Source organism: Somniosus microcephalus, unplaced genomic scaffold, assembly GCF_052327205.1.
Source record: "Somniosus microcephalus isolate GS21.2 unplaced genomic scaffold, FLI_Smic_1.0 scaffold39, whole genome shotgun sequence".
Lineage (NCBI taxonomy): Eukaryota > Metazoa > Chordata > Chondrichthyes > Squaliformes > Somniosidae > Somniosus > Somniosus microcephalus.
The window spans coordinates 529655-535551 of record NW_028225226.1 but is presented as its reverse complement, the minus strand read 5'-3'; the positions used below and the strand labels follow the sequence as shown (position 1 = coordinate 535551).

The window sequence follows — 5897 nt, the reverse complement described above, 5'->3', positions numbered from 1 at the left end:
CCAGCTTCTCCAGTCTCTGCATATACCTGAAGTCCCTCATCCCTGGGCCCACTCTGTGAGACGTCAAACTGAGGATCTAGCTCTCGTGTCCGTCTCTCTCTCTCTTTGTCTCTGTCTCTCTCTTTGTCTCTTTCTCTCTCTATGTCCGTCTCTTCTGTCTCCTTCTAACTCTGTTCACAGCTCGACTGTTGCTCTGACAGATTTTGTATTTGTATTTGTTAGTTCTCCTTAGCAGAGTTGTGAGTATCTTTGCCTGTCACGAGAGAGACCGGGCTTCATATTCCCCGATGGAAAGGATGCATTTTAACATCCACAATTTTAAACCTTTGGGATGTTCCTTGGAATAGTTAACAGAGAAAATGAATAGGGGACACAGATTTAAGATTTTTGGCAAGAGATATAGGAGGGATGTGAGGGAAAACTTTTTGACGCAGCGAGTGGTGAGGACCTGGAATTCACTGCCGACGGAAGTAGTGGAAGCGGAGACACTCAGTTTTCAAGGGAAGGCTGGATAGGCACTTGAGGGAAATAAACTTGCAGGGATACTGGGATAGAGCGGGGGAATGGGGCTGATTGGATTGCTCTACAGAGAGCCAGCACAGACTCGATGGGCCGAATGCCCTCCTTCTGTGCCGTGTGACTCTGTGACTCTATGATTCTATTACCTGCATTTGTAAACTGCGGTTCTCTTCTGTGATGTTCTAACGACAGCTCACGGAGCAGAGTTTCCGCAGTGTAGTGGTTATCACATTCACCTAACACACGAAAGGTCCCATTAGAAACCGGGCGGAAACATTTTGTAAAATATTCCCCATTAAAATTTAATCAATATGAAAAAGTTGAAATAATTTTGTGATTAAATATTAATAAAATAAAATATCTCATAAAACACGTGTATTTTCTCTGTACAATTCTGGGCCATGAGCAGCAGTAGAATTGTATTCAATCACAATCTGTAGCCTCCTAGCCCGGCAGATCCCTCACTCTACCATTACCGTCAAACCAGGGGACCAAACCTGGTTCAGTGAGATGTGTGGAAGAGCAGGCCAGGAGCGGCACCAGGCGCACCTAAAAATGAGACCATTCCAAACTAGTGAAGCTGGATATGGAACCAAGGCGGGGCAATGCAGCTGAGATACAGATTATCCAGGATCTAATTGAATGAAGGAACAGGGCTGAGGGGCTGAAGGGCCTCCTCATGTTGCTATTCGTCTGTCACCATTAAGAAAATGTTACGAAACGGTTTTTTCGGATCCCAGTGGATGATCTCATACTCACCGACATTGTAGCCAGTGCTACAGTTTATCCCATGATCTTGCAGCCAAAATGCACATTTTGAAAACCTGGAAAAGTTAAAACACCGTCCCTGGGTGGGCTCGAACCACCAGCCTTTCGGTTAACAGCCGAACGCGCTAACCGATTGCGCCACAGAGACCTGTTCCAAAATTATTTACAACATATACTAAAGCCGGAGATTACCGAGATAAAACCTCAGGTCACGGAGAGCAAGATAGTAACTGTCCAAACTCTGTTTACTTGTGCAAATTAAAGAAATGTAACATTTACTGTCGGAACATGGAAATAGTCGCTGAAAGAAAATCCGTTAAACAAACTGATGTGAAAACCGGCTTTGAGCCATTAGATCGGTTCATCGACCAATGGTGACGGTGAGATATTAACATGGTGTCTGGGTTTCTCACAACTGTTGGAATCTTCCCACGAGTTCTTTTGCTGTTGTATTTGTTCATCAATGTGCAGATCAGATATACACGTGGTCGCTTCACTGTGAGCCCTGGGAACCAGATACACCAGAGCACAGGCCAATGATGGGACTCTGCCCTGTCTGCTCTATGTGGGGGTCAGTAGAAACCGAATGAGAACAACGAACCTACCACAGCCCGTAAAGCCGAAACAGCTTAGTTGGGCGAGCGTTAGATTGACCATCCCAGGTTTCGGCAAGTTTTAGTTACTTTTTGTCTCCTTCACTATAAGGGGAGCGAATCAGGAGAGATTTCTCGTACCCGAACCCGCGTTTCCTAAAGGAATGAGCGTGAAACCACATCTGAGCCGGGGATTCGGCTCCAGCCGCCGGCTTGGGGTTGGAATCCAGTCGGGGTCCCACCGGCTGTTTTTATACCTACATTTCGTTGTACTGCACTTGTGCACTTACAATGACAATAAAAGTTGATTTGATTTGATTTTTGATTTTGATTTGTGTTTTCACCTAAAATGTAATTTTGTACAAACAGTTTGCCTGGCGCGAAAGAGTTAAAAAAAGGGACTTAGACTGAAATGGACGGGGTTGCTGCGGTATGTGAAATATGGTGACGATCTATGGTTATTATCCGAGGCGACGCTGCAGGATCCTTTAAAGATCACCCGCGGATCCACTGAAACTAGCCGAATGTGCAGCTTTGAGAGGGGCTTTCGGCACCGTCAGGGCAGGAAGCGGGAGTGAGGGAGGGACACTGTCATCTGTGCTGTGTTTGAGTCTGTGCAGAAATATACAGAGAAAATATACGGGTTCGTTGAGATTTTTACTTGTATTGATAATTAACCACAAAATCAGTTCTTCCATATTTTTATATTAATTCAATTTTAATGGGGAAGGTTTTCATAATGTTTCCGCCCGGTGTCGAACCGGGGACTATTTCGTGCGCGAGGGGAATATGACAGCCACTACACTGCAGAAACTCTACCGCCGTTGATTATAGCAAGAGCATCACAGAAGAGAAATGTGGTTTACAAATGCAGGTCGGGATTAACTTTTGTTTTCATACACTTTATTATCTGAATTTCTTTAAACTCTGTAAAAAGATGAACAATTGTTCTAATTGATGAATCGACTTTCTGTTTCAAACTGAAGGAAATCCTAACATGGTCACCGAGTGACAGGCAAAACTTTTTTAAGTGTTTTGTCTTTTGCTTGTGATGAATTTTCACCAGATCTCATTTTACAGACGATATTTGAGGAGTTGGTTAAAAATGTTCAGTGTTTATCACACCGGGAATCTGGTGCAGCCGTTGTTCAGTTTAACAGGGACCGACAATTGTCGCCGCTTTTACACAGGGGAGGAAACTCTCCCCTGGAGGTTCACCTGGAGCAAGTTCCAAAATCATTCATCCCGCCCTGGAGCGGAACCGGGGGCATTTCGTGTGTAAGTCGAGCGTGATAATTGCTACAGTCCCGAAACCTCTGCTCAGTTTGTCAGCCGCGAGTCAGAAGGATGTGTTAAGGGAGAAGGTGACCCGCTGACTCACCTCTCTCTGCACTGATTGAGATTGTGTCGCTTCTCCGTCAAACAACATCATTTCTGTCCCACACTAAAAACTCTCAATCCTTCTCCTCCGCTCGCTTTCTATTCAAGTAATTGGACAATGAATCAGTAATAAGGTTCCCTCGGGCTTTTGCTGGTGGATTTACTGATAAACCGGGGAATTGAGAGGAAACTGGAGCACAGGCAGGGTCCTTGCGACAGACCAGTCCGGCTAGCCCAGTCGGTGGAGTGTCGGATACTTCATCCCCACGGCGGGGAGTTTGCGTTTTAAATTTTGGGCTGATTTTAAAGCCGATTCCCAGCTCGGTCAATGAGTGTTTCATATAAATGTTGTTCAACAAATTAAGAAAATCTCTCCTTGATTCCGGAATCTTGTCTCTCTCCAGCTGCTCGCTGCTAAAGATTGAACTGACTTTAATTTCACCTTGGCTCGGGGTCAGTGCGGCTCAGTGGGACTTCGGCCCGTCTCTCCCTTCACAACCCATCAGGGCCGAGAAAACAATGGGGAATTTTACACACGTGTTGTGTTCTGTAACTTTTTATAAACACTTCAGTGTATTTCACTCTGTGTCCAACACTGTGAGGTCTTCCCTGGTGTGTCCACTTCCGGTGTTTATAAACACTTCAGATTTCCTGATAATGTTGTTGAATCACATTTTTTGAAAGAGTCATTGACCGAGAGGTGCCGGGGGATTTAGAGCTGGGGATCGCCGGTGAAACCAGCCCAATAATTTGAAACACAAACCGCCCCTGAGATTAAGAGTCTCAGGCTCTACCGACTGAGCTAGCCGGGCCGGTCTGACCCCGCGCACTGCTTGTGTTACAAACCATGAACCAGTTTCCCCTCAATTCCCAGCTTTACCAGTAAATCGGCCAACAAAAGCCCGAGAGAACCTTATTACTGATACTTTATCCAATCACTTTAATATGTGTTTTCTGGTTAGCAACACTTCTGCCGCTGGAAAATGTTCTCCTTACTTACTTTATTAAAACTCTTCATGATGTTGAACACGTCGACAAAATCTCCCCTTATCTTCTCTGCTCTGAGGAGAACAACCTCTTCTTCTCCACTACTCCACGGGACTGAAGTCCCGCATCCGTCCTAAAGCGCAGTGCCCGAATTACACACAATACTCCAAAGGTTTGGTATAACTTCCTTCCTTTTGCCCTCTATGCCTCTGTCTGTAAAGCCCAGGATTCCGTTTTCTTTTCTAACACAAGACAAAATGCTGCGGATGCTGGAAGTTTGAAATAAAAACAGAATTTGCTGAAAAAACTCAGCAGCTGTGAATGGTAGGTCAGTTGGAAATGAAGCGAATTGGCCTCAGAAATGCTGTATAAGGGTTTCATGCTGCAATGGGGAGCATTCTGGACTTTGAATCCAGCGATCTGAGTCTCGGTGGAACCAGGTTTCTTCTTGTCCCAGCTGGGGACAAATAAAATAAATTTTCATAGCAACTGTGTGATTGGCTGCTCAGCAGCGGGAAAGTGTAGAAGCTGAAGGTGTGGATGAGAAATGGCCGGGCCAAAATGGAATGGTGGAGTTAAAATTGTCCAGGTCTTCCAATATTGCTGCTGGACGAGGTTTACAAGTAGCCTTGAGAGGGCAGTGATGTATCGCCATTGCGGGGCTGGTCCCCGACACAAAGTCCGTTCCCGAGCCACCGACTTCATCCCAATCCCTGGCCACTGAGACTGAACCAGACAGCTTGCATAGATACATAGAAGATAGGAGCAGGAGTAGGCCATTCGGCCCTTCGTGCCTGCTCCGCCATTTAATGAGATCATGGCTGATCCTTTAATTCAGTATCCCGTCCCCGCCTTCTCTCCGTAACCCTTAACCCCTTTTGCCCGTAGAAATATATCTAATTCCCTCTTAAATATATTTAATGAGTTGGCGTACACTGCCCTCTGTGGCAATGAGTTCCACAGGTTCACCACTCTCTGAGTGAAGAAATTCCCCCTCATCTCTGTCCTAAATGGTTTAGCCCTTATCCTTAAATTATGTCCTCTAGTTCTGTTCTCACCCGCCAAGGGAAACATTCCTTCTGCATCCAGTCTGTCTAGACCTGTCAGAATTTTATACACTTCTATGAGGTCCCCTCTCAATCTTCTAAACTCCAGTGTGTACATCCCTAAACTACATAGTCTCTCCTCATAGGTCATTCCCGCCATTCCTGGTATCAGCCTGGTGAATCGCCGCTGCACCCCCTCCATGGCAAGAACATCCTTCCTCAGATGAGGCGACCAAAACTGTACACAGTACTCGAGGTGTGGTCTCACCAGTGCCCTGTACAGCTGCAGCAAGGTATCCCTGTTCCTGTATTCTAACCCTTTTGCTATGAAGGCCAGCATACCGTTTGCCTTCTTGACCGCCTGTTGCACCTGCATGCTCGCCTTCAGTGACTGGTGTACAAGAACACCCAGGTCTCTCTGTACTTCCCCCTCTCCCAATCTATTGCCATTTAAATAATAATTTGCCCTCCCGTTCCTGCACCCAAGGTGGATAACTTCGCACTTGTCCACATTATAGTGCATCTGCCATTTATCCGCCCAATCGCCCAGTCTGTCCAAATCGCTCTGGAGCTTCCTGGTCTCTTCCTCTGAGCCCACCCCACC

At 46.0% G+C, this 5897-nt stretch overlaps 1 non-coding gene across 1 annotated transcript; it reads right to left on the bottom strand.

Annotated features, from left to right (window-relative positions):
• Positions 1-1361: 1361 nt before the first annotated feature.
• Positions 1362-1435, bottom strand: trnan-guu (transfer RNA asparagine (anticodon GUU)). The gene has a single exon. It is a non-coding gene; the product is annotated as a tRNA-Asn (tRNA).
• Positions 1436-5897: the final 4462 nt, after the last annotated feature.